The sequence below is a fragment of the Anabrus simplex genome, chromosome 1, assembly GCF_040414725.1.
Source record: "Anabrus simplex isolate iqAnaSimp1 chromosome 1, ASM4041472v1, whole genome shotgun sequence".
NCBI classification, from domain to species: Eukaryota; Metazoa; Arthropoda; class Insecta; order Orthoptera; family Tettigoniidae; genus Anabrus; species Anabrus simplex.
The window spans coordinates 741,023,529-741,044,793 of NC_090265.1; the positions used below are offsets into that span (position 1 = coordinate 741,023,529).

The 21,265-nt window shown below is 39.4% G+C and overlaps 1 protein-coding gene across 1 annotated transcript in view; it reads left to right on the plus strand.

Annotated features, from left to right (window-relative positions):
* The window catches only part of LOC136857459 (RAB11-binding protein RELCH homolog), a 398,727-nt gene extending 382,730 nt beyond the window's left edge, over positions 1-15,997 (plus strand). The window contains exon 21 of the mRNA XM_067136130.2: positions 11,707-15,997. The gene's annotated coding sequence lies outside the window, so the exon portion shown is untranslated. The remainder of the gene's footprint in view (positions 1-11,706) is intronic.
* The last annotated feature ends 5,268 nt before the right edge of the window (positions 15,998-21,265 follow it).

Consider the following 21,265-nt stretch of genomic DNA (forward strand, 5'->3'; position numbering starts at 1 on the left):
GGGTTAGGTGCCCATTGAAGACCAGGCGCCTTTTCCTTATATAAGTAATGATGTCTTTCTGATGTTCGTATAGCTGATCGTTGTGCCCAATTCTGTAGGTACCTCCTTCTTCTCTTACAGGTCCCAGTATTCTCCAAAGGATCTTACTTTCTTTGAATTCTAGTTTCCTGAGAGGGCCTTTCCTGGTCATCACGAGACACGCAGAGGCGTTCTTTGTTATTGCTCTGAAGATGCTCTTGGCAGCAAGATCGAAACATGTCAACCTGTAACACAACCTAATATCCCCAGAATACCGTTGTCATGAAAGTCTTTGTTTTAAGATTTAAGAATATCATGTTGGTGGTATATGTATAATGATATAACCACTTTAAAGTGACTACCCTCAGAATATTTGGATGTGGTTCAGTAAATAGAGAATGGTGTATTACAACTTGCATTCTGTCATCAACATTTTCCAATTTTTTCCCGCTGGGAAGAAGTGTGTAAATTTGTGTTCTAAAATTACTGTTCTCATCTTGTGAACCATCAGACCTTTCATCTTTTGCAGACTGGTTCATTTGGTGTTTATTTCATAAGAGTGAAAAGTGGGTGCTGAAGTGGCGTGTGTTGTAGCAGAGAACAGAAGTTGATTTTACCATTAATGCGTTCACAGCCCGAATTTATAGACATGATATAGGGTTTTGGTTTGGTTCTGGAACAGGAAGAGGCTGTTGATGCTGATGAAATGGGAGACCCAATTTTGAGGTCACAGTTTGACACAGCAGTGAGAGACCTAAGTAGGAACAAGGCACCTGGAATTGATGACATTCCCTCTGAATTACTGACTGCCTTAGGAGAAACCAGCATGGCAAGGTTATTCCATCTAGTGTGAAAGATGTATGAGGCAGGAGAAGTGTCATCTGATTTTCAGCAGAATGTTGTTATACCTATTCCCAAGAAAGCCGGTGCTGACAAGTGTGAAAACTACCGGGTGAGTTGGTCGTGTGGTTGGGTTCGAATCCCACTGTCGGCAGCTCTGAAAATTGTTTTCCGTGGTTTCCCATTTTCACACCAGGCAAATGCTGGGTCTGTACCTTAATTAAGGCCATGGCCGCTTCCTTCCCACTCCTAGGCCTTTCCTACCCCTTCGTCGCCATAAGACCTATCTGTGTCAGTGCGACGTAAAACAAATAGAAAAAATGTGAAAACTACCGCACTATTAGTTTAGTATCTCATGCCTGCAAAATTTTAACACATATTATTTACAGAAGAATGGAAAGACAAGTTGAAGCTGAGTTGGGAGAAGATCAATTTGGCTTCAGAAGAAATGTAGGAACATGTGAAGCAATCCTGACTTTGTCTGATCTTAGAGGATCGAATTAAGGAGGACAAGCCCATGTATATGGCGTTTGTAGATCTAGAAAAGGCATTCGATAATGTTGATTGGACCAAGCTATTTACGATTCTGAAGGTGATTGGGATCAGATACCGAGAACGAAGATTTATCTACAATCTGTATAAAAATCAGTCTGCAGTGATAAGAATCGAGGGCTTGGAAAAAGCAGCAGCAATCCAGAAAGGAGTGAGGCAAGGCTGTAATCTGCCCCCCCCCCTCTTCAATGTTTACATTGAACAGGCAAAGGAAATCAAAGAGGAATTTGGAAAGGGAATCACAATCCGAGGAGAGGAAATCAAAACCTTGAGATTTTCCAATGATATTATTTTATCTGAGACTGCAGAAGAACTCGAGAAATTGCTGAATGGTATGGAAGAAGTCTTGGGTAAGGAGTACAATATGAGAATAAATAAGTCCAAAACAAAAGTAATGAAGTGTAGTAAAACGAAGGCAGGTGATGCAGTTAATATTAGATTAGGAAATGAAGTCTTAAAGGAAGTAGATGAATATTGTTACTTAGGTAGTAATATAACTAATGATGGCAGAAGTAAGGACAACATAAAATGCAGACTAGCACAAGCAAGAAGGAGCTTTCTTAAGAAAAGAAATTTGCTCACTTCAAACATTGATATAGGAATTAGAAAGATGTTTCTGAAGACTTTCATCTGGAGCCTGGCATTGTATGGAAGTGAAATATGGACGGTAACTAGCTCAGAAAGAAAGAGAATAGAAGCTTTTGAAATGTGGTGTTACAGAAGAACGCTGAAGGTGAGATGGATAGATTGAATCACGAATGAAGAGATATTGAATCGAATTGGTGAGAGGAGATCGATTTGGCTAAATTTGACAAGAAGAAGAGATAGAATGATAGGCCACATCTTAAGACACCCAGGACTTGTTCAGTTGATTTTTGAAGAAAGTGTAAGCGGTAAGAACGGTAGGGGGTAGACCAAGTTATGAATATGACAAACAGATTAGTGCAGATGTAGGGTGCAATAGTTATGTAGAAATGAAAAAATTAGCACAGGATAGGGTGGCACGGAGAGCGGCATAAAACCAGTCTATGGACTGATGACTCCAACAACAATAACAACAACAGGCTTTTGGGATTATAACGTGAAATTCTGTTCATTTCGCAGATAACTTTTCTCTGCTTCTTTAGAAGAAATGTCGACTGTTCACAAGAAAAACTTCTCCAAGAATGAGGTTTGAATTTAGACGTTACTAATAGAAGTGGAAGTGGTACGTTCATTCATTAGCAGATGACTCACCGTATGTTGTACAGCACTAGCATTTGAAGCGGAAGCTGGCGGAACCATCAGAATCAGTCTGAGATGGAGTCACATAACATAACAGGTGTACACCCAGATGAAAATATGACATTGACACAAGCCTGGAATGAAACATCTGGTGATGAGGAACGTACGAATTTGGAAAACACCGAAAAGAAATAACAGTAGTAAAGGGAAAATAGTGAAAGGGCTTAATTGATAGCCCGTGTCCCTGTTGAAATTGTAACGATTTCTACGTATTTCCACAGCTTCCCGTATAATGCTGGACCTGTAGGGTCTACTGTGGGTAAGAGCTCCAGCATCTTGGAACACGACATCATGACCCGAAGGGCTTGCTCAGGTATTGCTGATTTGTCTGGCTGGTTGAGATGAATATTTTGTTCATGTACCTTGATACAAGTACCAATGGACCGGAATGTTTGGCCAATGTATACTTTGCCGCAAGTACAGTGAATTTTATATACCCCAGGATGTAAAAGTGGGGACAATTTGTCCTTGCTTTTACCTAGAGTGTGAGAAATTCTATTATTAATGTCTAAATTCAAACCTCATTCTTGGAGAAGTCTTCCTCGTGAAGAGTCGAGATTTTCTTCTGAAGGCGCAGAGCCAAATTCTCTGCAAAATCTAAAGAATTTAACCTTATTTTCTTGACATGACATGAGCCCAAAAGCCTATATCTTGTCTACTAGTAGTTGATTTGGTGGTGAGAGAAAGATGATCTGTTTCAAGAGTGTTATGATTTGTTTTGTCCAAGGTGTCAGGGTTGTGGACAAATGAATTTTGCTGCTATTTTATGTTTTTCTGTGGTTAAGTTGCCTTCTATTTGCATGAAGTTTGATTTGTTAACAGTGATATTCCTGTTGAAACTGTCGTACCCGTCTCACTTTGTTGTTGAACAGTCCAATGTTTTTACGTTTGCATAGCTCATGATTATGTTATGTAAGATTAAGTATAGGTGTAATGTTTCAATGAGATACGCAAGTACCTGCAAGTTTTCTTGGACGCTGGCTTTAAATTAAAGTAAGAAGAGGGCCGCTTTGGCGTTCATTTCCGCAGTACTGCCATTCAAAGAGAGTGATACAAATGGAGAGAAGAAGTACGTTGAGCTCTGTCTGAACAGTATTTACCTCATGCATAAATAGAGGCATTTGTAGGGTGTAACAATAAAGTGCAGCTAAATATTCCTCACGTAGAAGAAGAAAATATGGTGTATGGACATGTGTCCGAAAACGCTGCATTTCCATGTTCTGCAACACACAGGAACAGAACATACCATTTCTATTTCTTTCATAAAATGCCCTGCATGAGCAATATGCCATACTCCAGGGACGATTATGCGATTAAATGTTTAAAGTCCGATTTTTGTATTGAAAATAATGGATGCGGCGATTACGCGGTGGCGACGATTATGCCGGGGAATACTAGGAATACTGTGTGGGATAGCAGACACGGTGAACTACTAAAACAACCAGCTCTGCTTGTTTTAGATAGTTTTCGAGGTCACCTCGTGTACGAAGTGAAGCAACTTCTCAGTAAAAATAAGACACGGCAGATAGTCATTCCTCGTGGCCTAACATCTGCTTTGCACCCATTAGGCGTATATATTAACAAACCCTTTAAAGACCACTTACTTCGATTTTACGAATGGATGATGAGCGGCGATCAGCAATTGACGCCCGCTGGAAATATCAGGCGTCCACCCTTGGACTTGTTATGCTCGTGGGTGATGAAGAGCATTTGTGTAAACATGATAATGTCATACATAGTATTTTTCAGGCAATAGCACAAGATGTCGGGTGATCGAAACATACCAAATAAGGAGAAAGGATCTGAGCACCCAAGGAAACTTACGTGTGTACTGTGTATTTTCATGTTTTTGTTTTGTGGCTAGACTGTCGCATTTATTTGCAAAAATGTTTTTTTTTGTTGTTGTTGTTTTGTAATGGTAAATTTTGGAATTCATTAATCTTCTGGCATCTCAGTGTATCTTTGGCTGTTATTGCTGTTTTGTCATCTAATTTTGAGTATATCACTCAGTGATCCTTGTCAGTTGCAGAATTTTTGTTTGTTTGCATGTTGTGCCAGAACTGCTATTAAAAATTTTGACTTGATGAAGAATTATTGCAATCAGTATAAAGACAAAAATTTGCTACTTCTTGCTTCCTTCGTTGATTTCCAGGAGATTCCTAGATTTTGCAATGGTTTATGGTTGGTGTCCTTGGTGTTTTGAGCTTGATAAGTCCTCCTCAGAAATCTCATGTGAAGTGGTTAGGATTCAAACCACAGCTGTTTTGGTGGTGCCGTTAACGTAGCCTGCTTAAGAATTTAGATGTTGAATGTAGACCTCTAGTTTACAGTTACCAAGACTAACTGCATTGGGTGAATGCTGAGTGAACTAGAAATTAAAAGGAATTTTGTGTTGAATTGAATTATGTCCACAGACATTTGCCTCTACCTTGTCCAGAAATGGCCTTAGGCAAGCTAAGAGTAAACAGCACTACAGATAGTTTTATTTATTTATCAGCATATGGTGTTTAGTGCTACGGGTGCCCGAGGACATGTTGCAGCTCACCTGGTGTAGATCTTTCTATTTGACGCCCAGGGACGTACTGCATGCCTGGCTGTAGAATGATTATAATGAAATAGGAAGAATGTGAAATCTGGTGTTGGCACATAGCTTGCTCTTGTTGAATAACACACAGGGGTCTTCTTCTTCTTGTACCATATCCTCATTGGATGTCGGCTGTCATCAGGGTGATCTGGTTCTTGTTCTGAGGGATACTGAGCCCATACCATTCTTGTAGATTCCATAGCCAAGATATTCTCCTTCTTCCCCTATTTCGCCTTCCTTCAGCTTTACCTTGTAAGATAAGCTGAAGGAGTGTATATTTATTCTTTCGAATGATATGGCCAAAGTACGGTACTCAAGTTTCTTCCTTTTGATGTTGTGCATGACCTGCAGCTCTTTGTTCAGGCATTGGAGTACTCCAGTGTTACGTATTCTGTCAACCCATGATGATCAGAGGAGGCATCGGTAGCACCACATCTCAAAAGATCAAAGTTTTTTTGGTGGTCTTGTCTTTTAGGGTTAAAGTCTCAGTTACAGAGAAGCAGAGGGGTCTGCTCAAGGCTTAATGTCTCCATCTGCCAGACAAATCACCAGCAACAGCGTCATATGCCCTCACTCTATATGAAAACTGTGGCAAGGTTTGGAATTTAATCCAGGCTATTGGCATGCAATCTAGTGATTAGAAATTGTTTTCTACCACCTCTCGTACCCTGCCAGCCAACATTCTGATGGTGAAAGGCTCTCCCACCAACAGGACTCAAACTGGCTAATCGTGGCCACCAAGCAGGGTACGGTAGGGGTACATTATGGTTGAGAAATAAGTATAAATAAATTTTTCCCTTAAATCTCCAACCTAAAATCCAGGCTTGTCTTATGGTCTGAAAAATACAGTATTAAGAGCATTAGAAAATAGTCTCTCTGTGATCATAACTATGTTAGTTGCATTCAGTATTAATTAATAGTGAGTATAGACTGAAATATTAGTTATTTTAAAATGTTCCAGAAGAGCAAAGAGAGGGTGGAAGGAAAGGAGTGTTTGTTGTTGGGTCACTAATGCAAAACAAGTGACTGTTTTTAAGAGATGTTCAAATGGTATAGCATTAAAATTAGAAGCTGTAGAAAAGAGAACATGACAATAAAGCAGCAGAAAGATCCTGTGGATCACCACATGCTTCTTGAAGAGACAGAAGCTGTTGACAGAAGTGAACATTCAGACAACAGCGAAAATTGAGGATTGAAAATTAGTTGCTGTAATTTCATTTTACAGTATGATATTGTTTGCTTGTGGTTGAAGTGTAATGTTCATTGATAACATTATGGTTGAGAAATAGGTATAAATAAATTTTTCCCTTAAATCTCCAACCTAAAATCAAGACTTGTCTTATGGTTTGAAAAATACAGTATTAAGAGTATTAGAAAATAGTCTCTCTGTGATCATAACTATGTTAGTTGCATTCAGTATTAATTAATAGTGAGTATAGACTGAAATATTAGTTATTTTAAAATGTACCAGAATTAATTGCTGTCAATCTAGGTTTTTATTTTAATAAATAAGAATTTGTGCTACCGCTTTGCATTACTGACCATTTGCAACAGATACTTACTTTCATGTCCTTTGTGTTTTCCCTCAGGTATGTAGTGTAGAAGTTGTTGCCAAAGGTAACTTGCCTTACTTACAGTGGATCTGCTTTCCATTGGTTGTGATGTCTGTTGTTTCCTCTATGAACCAGAAGAGGGAGTACTCCGTAGTTTAGCATTCAGTCTTCTAACTTCTCCTTCCCCTTTTGACTAATAAAATATAGCCTAAATTTCAAGTTGGACTAACAGGAGCTCAAATGCTGAAGTATCACGTGGCTATTTCTAACCTGGTAAGGCAGACCTTCGGATGAGCATTATTACAACATCTTAATTGTATATTTTATGTGGTAGAACATGTATGGTTTACAACAAAAGGAGTGTTTAGAAATACTGGTATAGGTTCTTTCTGTGTGTATGTAGTAAGCAGTTGTACAGCACAGGTGTATAGATACGAGTAGTTTTGTCCAGGAGCTGACTGCCTTCTTACAGAATACTGTTGATCGCAACTGCAAGCTCATTGCACTAGGTTTGTCCAGCAGTACCGCACAGGTGGCCTGAAACCAGACCGGTGTATTGATATGAGTAGTTTTGTCCAGGAGCTGACTGCCTTCTTACAGAATACTGTTGATCGCAACTGCAAGCTCATTGCACTAGGTTTGTCCAGCAGTACCGCACAGGTGGCCTGAAACCAGACCGGTGTATAGATACGAGTAGTTTTGTCCAGGAGCTGACTGCCTTCTTACAGAATACTGTTGATTGCAACTGCAAGCTCATTGCACTAGGTTTGTCCAGCAGTACAGCACAGGTGGCCTGAAACCAGACCGGTGTATAGATACGAGTAGTTTTGTCCAGGAGCTGACTGCCTTCTTACAGAATACTGTTGATTGCAACTGCAAGCTCATTTCACTAGGTTTGTCCAGCAGTACAGCACAGGTGGCCTGAAACCAGACCGGTGTATAGATACGAGTAGTTTTGTCCAGGAGCTGACTGCCTTCTTACAGAATACTGTTGATTGCAACTGCAAGCTCATTGCACTAGGTTTGTCCAGCAGTACCGCACAGGTGGCCTGAAACCAGACCGGTGTATTGATATGAGTAGTTTTGTCCAGGAGCTGACTGCCTTCTTACAGAATACTGTTGATCGCAACTGCAAGCTCATTGCACTAGGTTTGTCCAGCAGTACCGCACAGGTGGCCTGAAACCAGACCGGTGTATTGATATGAGTAGTTTTGTCCAGGAGCTGACTGCCTTCTTACAGAATACTGTTGATTGCAACTGCAAGCTCATTGCACTAGGTTTGTCCAGCAGTACCGCACAGGTGGCCTGAAACCAGACCGGTGTATTGATATGAGTAGTTTTGTCCAGGAGCTGACTGCCTTCTTACAGAATACTGTTGATCGCAACTGCAAGCTCATTGCACTAGGTTTGTCCAGCAGTACAGCACAGGTGGCCTGAAACCAGACCGGTGTATTGATATGAGTAGTTTTGTCCAGGAGCTGACTGCCTTCTTACAGAATACTGTTGATCGCAACTGCAAGCTCATTGCACTAGGTTTGTCCAGCAGTACAGCACAGGTGGCCTGAAACCAGACCGGTGTATTGATATGAGTAGTTTTGTCCAGGAGCTGACTGCCTTCTTACAGAATACTGTTGATTGCAACTGCAAGCTCATTGCACTAGGTTTGTCCAGCAGTACAGCACAGGTGGCCTGAAACCAGACCGGTGTATTGATATGAGTAGTTTTGTCCAGGAGCTGACTGCCTTCTTACAGAATACTGTTGATCGCAACTGCAAGCTCATTGCACTAGGTTTGTCCAGCAGTACAGCACAGGTGGCCTGAAACCAGACCGGTGTATTGATATGAGTAGTTTTGTGCTGTACTGCTGTACAAACCTATTGTAATGAGCTTGCAGTTGCGATCAACAGTATTCTGTAAGTAGGCAGTCAGCTCTTGGACAGAACTACTCGAGGTTGGTCGGCATCTGCCATGTATTCTAGTGGAGGATAGTGTTACAGGGATGTTGAGGACAGTACAGTCTCCGAGCCAAGGGAATTAACCATTTAAAGTTAAAATCCCCAACCCGGCCGGGAATCGAACCCAGGGAGCTCTTAGTCGAAAAGCACTACGCTGACCATTGATCCAAGGATCCGAACAAATAGTGTCATGCAAAACATTTCTGGTCAAAATAACTAACGTACAGACATGTCAGTTGTGAACTTTAGTTGTTTAGCTTCAGGGTTGGCAATAGTGCCTCGCATTTTCCTCTGTAGTGTGAAACAGTTGATTAAGATATGTTGAATTCATCAAGCATGAGTTTGTGTGAATTTAATTGAACCTGATACACTGGCGAGCTTAAATAACAGAAAAATTTTTAAAAAAACTATTTTTTTGTTTCATGGCACATGACCGGACAGGTGTTTTATGCCAACAATGGGATAGTGAATTGGCACTGCCCTCCACTACATGCATTAGTCATGCATCTTGGTAGGTGTGCTGGTTACTAACTGATGACTGCAAATTGTCACACTGGGGTGAAACGCTGGCAACAAAGAATGAGTAAGATGGAAAAATGTAAAATTTCCATAATGCACCATTTATATGTGAATTATAAAGTTAAGATTGCAAGAGATTCTCTGAAAACATTTCAGTTAAAACCTTCAGACCATCTCATAAAATGCCTGAAGTATGACAGCTGTAACCTTCTATTAAAAGCTTGGAGATACATACCTTCTGAATTATCCATTTATTTGTCTTCTTGGCTATCCAAGGGATATGTAAAATTCTCTTCTAGTACCATGGCTCAGGTACATCTTGATGTTGTATGGTCCAGCTTTCACAACCAGCTGTGGAAAAGACTAATGTCTTCACCTTTCTAACTTTGGCGTTCATAGACACATCAGAGCGTTTAAATCCTGCCCTGGCAAGTGCTATCCTTCAGCGAATTTCTGGATCGCTAGAGCTGTAACGATTGATGCTTGTTGCCAGCAGACAGAAATTATCCCCCACTTTGCCACTTTGATCATTTCCTTATTTATCCGTGATACTTGACGGTGAACCTGTCATTAGAATTGTTGTCTTGCTAACATTAAAATGCAGTTTCATATTTTCACTCTGTTCTTTTATCATTATGTTGTCCTCCAAATCCTGTTTCAAAGTGGTGGTTTTTACATTCAGGCCCGCAATGTTAAATCCATGAGTGGTCTTGTCCATTTCACCTTTTCTGATGATGAGCACAACCTACCATGTCTTTTTTTTTTTTTTTTTAACACGAATACATCAGGTAAATGGAGAGAGTTCAGTTAGCAGCGTCTTCACGTTGAAATGTTTTCTTCTCCCTGTAGAGTCTCTTCTGTTCGGCACTGGTGAGCAGCAACTTTTTGAAATCACCATGAGATGCTCTTTCTGAAATTCTGCTTGAATAAATTTGCCATATGCCAAGACATTAACAAATGTTTGCACTAATTTTGTTGTTGAGTTGTTATAGCATAATAGTGTTATAACTAGGGCCTGGATTCTTAAGTTCTAACTACTTTTTTTTATCTAACTAGGAAATTTCAGCATATGTTTGTGTTTTATGCACATAAGATTATACAGTAATGTGAGATTCTTATTGAACCTAAAAAGGGCTAAATGGAATTTCAAGACTTACAGGCTAAAACAGTTCTTTGTGACATAATTTAGGAAAACCTTATAATTTTTCTCGAATCCATGTGGAGTCGCCAGTTATTTTTCTATATTATATGAAAGCTGTAAATTTGTTCACACCTTCCTGAGGGATACTGATGGAATACAAAGCAGTATTCACTGAAAGAGAATGGGAGAATCCTTTCTTTGAGGTCATAAATGCCACATTGTCCATCTCCGTAGTGTAATGGTTAGTGTTATTAGCTCCCGTCCTCGGGGGCCCGGGTTTGATTCCCAGTACTGCCAGAAATTTAAGAATGGCAGGAAGGCTGGTATGTGGTTGAAGTGGTACATGTAGGTCACCTCCATTGGGGGTTTGCCGGAAAAGAGCTGCACCACCTCGGGATGTGGACATGAGTTTAACGCCATATTTGCACAATCGTGGACATGATTTAGCCTCTAATGAGCAGGTGGGCCAAAACCATTGACTTCAAAGAGGAAGACGAGCCAGATGCTGCACGCAGAACGTGGCCATACCATTGGAAGCGCCTTCCACACATTTTCTCCATAATTTATGCCATGCCCACTTACTGATGTGGTGGATTAATGCGGTGCCCATTGACCAGCAAAGCGTTTGTATCTCATGGCTTGAAATTGGCTTTCAGGGATTTTGTTGCACAATCGGCATACAGCACCATATAGTGAAACTTTGAGCGAAGAGGCATTCTTTTGTCACAAAGTGACATCCCTCCACCGTATCCACATTGCATGTATCCGAGCTTGCACTTCATTGTTACTTCCACAGGTGAGATCCAAGGTATCTGAAGCTATTTGTGTTTTCTAAGCCATGGCCCTTCAGGGCTGTTGCATCACGGGGCTCACCCCTGACTTGGATGATACCATCACTTGGATTAGAGTCTAGGTATTTCATCCACATGATGTTCAGCTAGAGACTATATAGGGAGAGACAGTTGTTCTATTCTTCAACTTGTGCTTGTGTGGTGTCTGTGAGTGCGATATTGTCCAAGGAACACTCCGTTGCTAGTCCCAGATGATGGAGCTGTGGTGACAGTGTCAAGCTCTGGAGGACACCAACTTTAACAGGGAAGCTGTCTGAGGTGCCGACACCACAGCCTACCCTCTAACAACAAACTGAATAGCAAATTTCACTTTTGAGGGTTGGCTAGGGTTTCACGACCTATCACTAGCAAGTGTATACAGAACTTTCTTTGTTAAGTTGTGTCTCCTATTCACTATATTTCTTTTCAGGTTGTGCACATGCCAAAACAAATTTGATAGGCAGTGGATTCCTCACTACTGAAGAAAAAACAAATTCTTGTCAAGCCTGTCAAAACAAGTAAATCTAAATAAGAGTGTTGGATTTTTGCCCCTAGGGTCGTATTTACTAATGAACAGCAGCAGCATTTCATATCTGTTTGACTTTCTACATGCAGTTCTTAAAAAGCAATAAATAAGCTAAATTATGATGCAAATCGTCCTCATTCTTTTCTCTATATACATCTCAATTGTAAGTTTATCAGAAAATTTATATAAAAGACTGAAATAATTGTTAAAAACCTAAAAAAAAACCCACTAATCTATGATTATGAAATGCCAAAATAGCTTTTGTAAAAACCTTAAAATCCAGGCTCTAGATAGAACTCATTAAACATGTTTTATGTATAGTTCACTGTATTCTGCATGAAATATCTCTCGTTTCACTTCTTAATGTATGTGTTTGCTATGGACTGGCTGCCTTGAGAAGTGCATCAATCCCTTGTTGTGACCTGCATTCACTTTTGTATTTGTACACACAACTATGTTCCTTATTTTCGTCTCACAAAAAACTCTGTGGTTCCAAGGTACCTGGACAAAACGCAATCCATGTTTGAGGCTGGTCTCAGTTTCTCTGAGATGGTTCTCTGTAGGATTGAGGATGTCGCCTAGTAGATATATTGATTTGTATGTTACATTTTTCATAGCAACATTAACTCCGTAAGTTCATAACAGCAAAGTTTCAAGCCACAGTTTGACGTTGTTGTATTAACAATATACTAACATGCTACTGCATGAAACTGGCATTTTTTCCCACTGTAGTGCTTGTAGCAACGATACCAACTGTCACATGGTGCTGCAAACTACTTGAAGAATGCAAAAAAATGAAATCATGCGGGAAAACTGGCATTCCTATAAAGTAACTGTTTTTCCAAGGACCTTCATATTATAGGCATTAAAGAAAAGCTTCACTCGTTGAACTCTTTACAGCCATTTTCTCCTAATTAACCAGAAAACAGTTTATCAAATTATACATTATATAGATTCAATTCAACCCTTACCTTCTATATTCTTCTCTCTTTAAGGTTCAAAGTTGTTTATCTCCAAGTAATGTGTTGTATTTGATAAAAAGTAAACTGTGATCTTGAATGTTCCAAATAAACTATGTCCATATTTGTTGAATGTAATTTTAAAAATGAATTTGATTATGCCTACTGTACAGTAGGGATAGTGAATTGTGAATCTCAGCAGCACAGTAATTTGTTTGTAAAAGAAAGAAACTGATTTCTAAAGGGCTGGAGATGATGCCTGTTTCACTATTAGCAATGCAGCCTTTAAAACATAATGAATGAAAGCATTTTATGAAGTTTGTATAGGTATTGTTTTTGAGATGTCAGATATGCTATGGATGCCTGTTAATTCAAATTTCAGGAACACAAAGATCCTTATACAGTAGAATCATGTTAATCCAGATGCTGATGAACTGAACGTTGCTTAATCCGGATAAGTAAAAGGAAAATCCTTGTCAAAATCATTCTTCATCACATAGTTCAGTGATGGATAACATTGTTTGCCTATTCTTGTGTATACACACAGCTGTTTACCACCAGCTGTACATCATTGGACATTCTCGATCAGTGCCCCTAAGGTAATGAACTTAAAAAGCTGTAATTTTGTACTTAAACAATGTTAGCTGAATATTGTAGAAACCTGTCCTGGTGAGGCTGCGCCAATGCTAATTCCCCATTAAACGCGCCAGGCCAATCGGCTATATACAGCGAGGGGGCAGTTGGCTCTGGAGCAGTCGTCAGCGGGGACAGGAGGCAGAGCCAACTACAATGAGGTACAAAATTAGTACTGCACCTATTTATTTTAATCATGGTCCTAGTTTTGGCCTAGTGATATTAGGCCATCATCAGCCATATTTATCTATTTACCTTTGTTTCATAACATAATCAACTATTATGTAATTTAACATCAATCTATTCTATCTTAATTTTTCACCAATTGCTCTTAATTTTATATCTTCAAGGCAGTGATTTATATTTGTTGAAGTATACCAACAGATCATAAGAATTTTCAAGTGTTGTGTTACATCCTGAAGACACTGACTTATTTTAGTGGATATTGATTATTGGGTCAGAACTATTTTCAAGTATTAGCCTATCTATTTTTGTTATATGTAGTTATATGTTATATGTAGTGCAGAAAATTCTAACTAATGAAGATAATTCACTCAAATGTCGCATTCATGGTATTGAATGTTATGACTAATGGGCCGAAACTAGTACCATGATAAAAATGAATTGAAGTACTAATTTTGTATTGTATTGATTAGGTGGGTTACCTCATTTATCTGCAATAATTATATTGTTATCAATACGAAACATAAAAATTATAAACTTGAATGTTAGGTGAAGCAGTGAGGTGAAGTGCTAATCATCTGACTGGCATATATGATAGTTTGTTTGCATCAAAACATAAAACCTTGGTAATAAACAAATGCACGAAAGACATTCCATCAGTATCATTAACCAGCGGAACAATTACCCCAGTATTAGCTGTGAATGGTGGCAAAGTTGGCCTGAATAGGTACTGAAAACTTCTTCCAGGTAGCATTCTGTACGTACTTATTCAGATTCACTGTCTCCATCATTTTCTTCTTGAACGAGAATATGGTAAGTTCATCATCCAAGTCGTCATTGAGCAGCACCTCCAGTATTTCATCTATTTCCAAATAACCTTTCTTGTTTATTTCACCACACACTTGTCAGCTCTTCCAATATGCGCTTTAAAACACGAGTTTCTCTCCAACGCTCTACCTCGACCTTTGTTCAAATAAGAAATAGCCGACACATGGTTTGCACGTAAACAGGCTGAAATGTATACTGTCTTTGAGGTTCACTTCATTTATCTACCATCTGTAAATTAGAAACATAACTACGACATAATTGGAGCTTGGTTTAAATTTTGTTGGTCCCTGGGAAAGCTTATCCGACTTAGGGGAGTGAACGTGGTGATGCTGTTCTGTGAAACATAGCTTGTTCTTTGTATTGTATTTGAATGTGTTCTCATTATGTCTTTGAGTAACTTCTTTTTTTGGACAGAAATGGAAAGACAAGGATCAAAGCAGTATAGGAAGAAAAGGTACACTATGTACCGTGTGTGTGAGGTGAAGCGAATGAGAAATGCTGTGTGATCAACTACATTTGTTCAAACTGGCAAAGCAGTGTAATAAACTTTTCACAACATATATCAGCATGTTTTGTTGTTGTTAGCATGGTCTCAATAAATGGCCACATTGTGGACTGTGGAATCAGATTTAATTTCCCCGCCAGTCATTCGAGTGTTACCTGTCACTCAAAAACATGCAGAAAATTCTAACTAATGAAGATAATTCACTCAGATGTCACATTCATGGCATTGAATGTTATGGCTCACCTATTCTTCATTCCTTGAACGACTGCTGGCTGCGGTACAAATGTTTAATTTGAAATAATTTCAATAAGATTGGATCCATGTGCTCTAAACACATCACATGTTCGGACGGTAACTATTTCTGAAACACCGCTGTATCCACGAAATTGATATGTATCAGGAGTAGTGTCTTTGTTCTCCAATTTCCAATCGCTACGGTTCTTTTGTGTCACCGGACGCACACGTTTGGAATGACTTTGCGTGGCATTTTCACTCTCACTTTCTTCAATACTCTTCACGCTCGAATAACTTTCACTTTTGCTGTCACTACCCTAGAACATAATTATTGCCATAATAGCCATCTAAAACAATGTCTACAAGCGCATTCAAACTCCCATCATTATCACGATGCCGGTTCTACTGCATAATGGATACTGAATGCTGATGAAAATAAACTGTTGTTCAACAATCCTTGTGTCGCACAGAAATTGTATACCAACAGTACATGTTACTAGTTCCTTACAGTGAGAACTTACATTGCAAAGAGGATCTAATGTACGAAGATAAGCAAGTCGTTGCAAGCTGAGCTAGTCATTTGATTCATAAACACCGGGTGTGACCACAGCTCGTCAATTGTTGCGAATGGGTTAATGCACTTTTAGATTATTTTGGTTACTCCGATCAATGTATCCTCCCAGTTAGTCCGGATTAACAAGGTTCTGCTGTACAATAAAGAGAATAGAGTTTGAAGGTTGTGAAGTATCATTCCGTCTCAGAGAGAGTGTTATTTTCTGATAATGTGCAGTGGCTTACTTATTTTGTATATAATATTGTATACTCTGTATTAAAGTGGATGATGACACTTGTTCACACTCTACGTTATTTCATTACCGTGTGATATCCTGTAGTTCCATTTCCTTAGAGGGTGACTTGGAGTAACAGCTTATTGCTTTCACTCCACACTTTGACCTGAACTAAGTTCTGTTTAACTTCTCAATGTGGATGTAAGGAGAGACTTGACAAGTCTAATTCTGGAGGTATTTCTCTCAACAAAAACAGACTTGGACATATTCAGCTAATTAAACACAAGTACAACAAAAGAAAGATCTTCATTGGAGTAATCATATGTATGGTATTGTAAATAAAGGGTACAGATTTCTGCACATAGTTATGAGGGTGTTTAGGGTTTGTAGTAAGGATGTAAAGGAGAGGGCATATAAGTCTCTGGTAAGATTCCGATTAGAGTATGGTTCTAGAGTATGGGACCTTCACCAGAAATTACTTGATTCGGGAACTGGAAAAAATCCAAAGAAAAGCAACTCAATTTGTTCTGGGTGATTTCCTACAAAAGAGTAGCATTAAGAAAATGTTGGGCTGGGAAGACTTGGGGGAAAGGAGACGAGCTGCTCAACTAAGTGGTGGTGGTGGTGATTATTATTTTAAGAGGAAGTACAGCTAGGCAATCAACTAGTGATGGGCAACGCTCTCGCTCGAGACTCGAGACTGACGTCACAGACCTCGAGAATCTCGAGACCAATCCTCCTGAAGTGCAAGCTGTGTGACGTACCAGTAACTACGACTGTAAAATTGATAGTATATCATTTGCAGTTATGGCGTGAAATAACGTTCTCTTACGAAAACGTGTGAGCCAATACATTTTTTCAAAAGCCTGGAAAAGTACTGCATGTTCAACTATGAACCATTAACTAAAGTGGAAACAGAATGTCAGTTTATTAAACTGTTCACGACTTATTTGGGGTGGACATCTTAGGTGAATAACCATGCATAATTTGTGAATAACTGAAGATAGGATATACACCTACTTGGATACTATAGGCGTGCATTATTCGAACCTGAGACGGGGAAGATGTGCTTTGCTACATACGCAACCCCCATTACACATGAGTGGAACGTGTAACAGGGGTGATGGGCAACGCTCTCGAGACCGATTCTCGTGTGCTGCGAGCTGTGAGATGTCCCAGTAACTACGAATGTAAGCTTGATAGTTATCATCAGCAGTTCTCACTAGAGGTGTACAAACTCCGCATTTAGCTTGCCCATGCTTGCCTGGAGAGCAGGCAAGCAAGCTAGCCGCACGTAAACAACAGTACAGGCAGGCTGCTGCACTCCTGGCCAGATCAAGCTCAGCCCAACTTGGGCAGGCTACAGGTTAGCTTGCTTGCTTGCTTTCTTCTTCCTGCTGCGTTAATGGATGTTTGCTCGTTCATTGTGCTGATATGAGATTCGCGTGAATGCAGCCAGGAAAGAGGTTGTTATATGCCAGAATTTATATAGGATTCGTCAACACAAATATTATTTTATATGGTTATTTAATATTGTGTTAGTCATTACAAAGTTATGTTGAAATTTATTTCGTAATTTAGACGTCTTATGTAATTAATTAACAAATAATATTTCTCTCTATCAAAAATAGTTAGTAAAAAGTAGGTTCTCTGAACAGAATATTTCGATATTTAAATAAACATAATGACCGTTGATGGAAATATGACCATAAATATAATGTATTAATTATTATTCGAGAAAATTAGAGGCAGATGTAGGTATAGGTCATAAATATATTTAAAAAGATTAATTTTGTAGGTAATATTTTTGAAATACATTTAATAATTTAGAAACTCCTTCCCCAGAAAACCAAAAGAAATAATTATAAAACTATTCAGTTTAGAAGTGTAATTTTACCACTTGCTCTCTTAGTTTGTGGTTGCCTCATACTGTGCATATTGCATACCAATATTTAATACATGGACACATTATCGTTTGCGTGTGTCACCGAGGTCATAAGTCTTTGCGAATCAAGACGGGGACGTTTTTCGCTGATTAAATTTCCCGACCAGCTGAAGACCCTCTCGCTGGCGGCACTCGTAGCGGGTATGTTAAGCACTTTTTTCGCTACACAGGCAAGTCGGGGCAGCCTGTGCGAATTATTTTTCCACCACCGCAGTATATTTTCGTCAATAATAAACCCCTCTTGCAAGTACCTACTGTCCTCATCATATATCATTGGCGAATTTTCTGCCTAATCGTCAAATTTCGCTTTCTTACGTTGCACTGAATTTTCTTCATTTGAAGGACTACTTGTCTATTTTGATTGGGTATCTGATCTGAAAATATATCCGCCCAAGTTATCGATATTTTATGGTAATGTTAAAATATTAAAAATATCTAATTTGCATAGGTATAATAATAATAATAATAATAATAATAATAATAATAATAATAATAATAATAATAATAATGAAGAAATAACCACGGAATCTTACCTTGAGCACACATTTGTCGAGCTGCCTCAAAAACAGACATTTGTTCTCCTGCATTTAGTTTCTTTAATGTGCGATATTTAGGCACCAAAAAGTTGCAATTTTGTTTAACATAGCGACTTCAAATTTCTGCTCCAGGAAGACACCACCGGTTTGTTTCTAAAGCTTTAAGTACTGAAAACTCGTTTAGTATGAAAACACTTTTACATTTAAATATCAAGAGACTCGCATTAAAATTTAAAAGAAATGAAATATTACCTGTTCATCATCATACTATGGAGTGCAATGGGCTTTTAAGGCATAAAACCACGGAAGGACCAGATATAAAGTCGGCTCCTCATCACCCTCAAGATCAACTGTGGTTTCCTTAAATGGCTTAAGAATGTTATGACCAGGCCAGTAATGTTCTGATCATACCCGAGCGTTTTATCAGAGGCACCCTCCTTCTCTAAAATAGTTCTCTTAGCATCTCTCTGGGAGTGAACTGATTGCAGCATGTCAAAATAACTGTTCCACCGAGTGGAAACATACGGTTTCATAGATGGTTGTAACCTCCCACATAGGCCTCTTCTCTTAAAGTACGAAGCCAGAGATTTCACTGAATGGATAACAGCTAACACATTAGGAACACTTTCTTTCAAAAAGAGTCGTTCAGAACATGCTTCAAGACTCTATTAATAATATGAGCCATGCATGGAAGACGCTTGTATATGCTGAGGGCCTTAACAATATTGCTTCCCTGGCCTGTTACAAATGTAATTTTGTAAATATCTGCATGAGAAACGCCGTGTCTTTTCAAACGATCTTCCAATTCACTGCGAATATTTTCACCAGTTACTGGACAGTCAGGGAAGGCCGAACACAAGTCCGGCAGTCCGAACGGGTCCCAGGCAACCTGTCAGGCTTAGGGAAACCCAGGTTTTGGTTTGCTGTGACTAGCGCGCTCAGTACGCGTGCACTCTTGCTTCGCTGGCGCTCAAGCTAAGCTGCTTTGCTTGTTGCAGAGTAGCTTGGGGCAGGCAAGCCTGAAGAACAATTTGTACACCTTTAGTTCTCACATGGAAACGTGTATGGCGATAATTTTTGTCAAAAGCCTAGGAAAGCACTGCATGTTGAACTATGAGCTCCTTACCATTAACGAAATTTAATGCAGAATGCCAGTATCTTAAACTGTTCACGAGTTATGTCAGGTGGACTTCGTAGCTGAATAACCCGTATAATTTGTTAATAATTATTATTAGAATGTAATCCTACCTGGATGCCTCACAATCGTTGTCGGCAGGGTGGTTTCTTGTGATTCAGACCGGGCCGGAGGTGTTCTGTGACGATTCCTCTTCATTGATATTATGCGTTTGTAAGTGCCGGATCATCCCAGAAGTATTTCTGCCAATGTATTTTACTTCTTTTGAATAAGCAACACAGTGGACTGTGCTGTGACACCTCTTAAAAATAACAGACATCCACGACTTACGTTGCGTTTCGGACATCGTCTTCAAGTTGTCGCGTACAGTTCGACACAGTTCACATTGCACCGTCATATATCGAAGTACCTACCTAATTATGACGCGAATACTCTATATCAATTTCACATTCCACTCATGCGTAATGGTGGTTACATATGCAGCAAGGCGCATCTTGCCTCGTCTTGAGTTCGAATAATGCACGCGTCTAGTATCCAGGTACGTGCACCTACAGTAGCCGTCAGGTTCTGTACTTAAACCACTCATTCGTGTACCTACCAGTGAATACAACGCCCGAATGCGCATCCTTTATAATTATGTTTTACTTCGTCAAAACAGACCTCGGTATAAATAAACGCCCTAGTCGCTTGTTGACACGTATTTACGAGAATGAGAAGGCCCGTTGTTGGCTATTCGCATATTCGGAACAAACAACATTCAGCTCCGACTACCTGCAGGCCTACGAAACGCTGCTTGTCGCACATTGCGAGGATAATGCTCTCGAGATTTCTCGAAATTTCTCGCGAGAAATAATGCCTGCGCTAATCTCGAGAAATCCCGAGAAATCTCGAGACCTCGTCTCAGACTGCCCATCACTACAATCAACCTCTATGTAACACTAATCAGAGAGAAAAAGTGGAAGGGTTCCGACACCTCAAAAAATGAAGGCATCGGACAAAGAAAGACAAGGGTCACAAAGAGCGTGAAAATGAAAGACTTCCAAGGCCTGAGCCACACCCCCTCCCATTGCGAAAAACAATCCCAGTACAAATAAATACCATGAGAGATTTGAGACGTAGATCGCCACTAGGGAGGGCCAAAAAAAACAGCCTTGAACTGGAAAAGAGCCTCTTTACAAATTAAAAATAGTAAGAGACTAATTTTATAAGTAATAAAATTCAAGTACATGTAATAAGGGTTTATTAAAATCATAAAATGAAGGTAGAAGGAAAGGAAAATAATCAATTAAAAGGATAAGAACAAGTACATACATAAGCAGTCCTGGTCCAGTTGATGGCACAACATTGTTACGTGAGCATGAAGTTACCAAACCCAAAAAAATATTAACACTTTCGGTGGGCTCACTCAGTTAAGTACAATATCATCATTGAATGTCCCAGTATTAATATTGGTGCCACAGATCAAGGAGTGTGTTCTCTCCACGAGTTTTAGTTCATATCATTTATATCATAGCATCGTTCTGACACCACCCTCAGTAACAATCACCACAGATCGTCTAACTCCCACGCATCAAGGGGAAAACCCCGAGCAGAAAAGAAAAGAAAATATGTAAGATATCAGTATGGCACAAAGAAAAACAACACTGGACCAAGGAGATAATGTAAATAACCAAAGGGGAAAATCCCAGGCATGCGTATAGCCTAAATGAAAGAAACA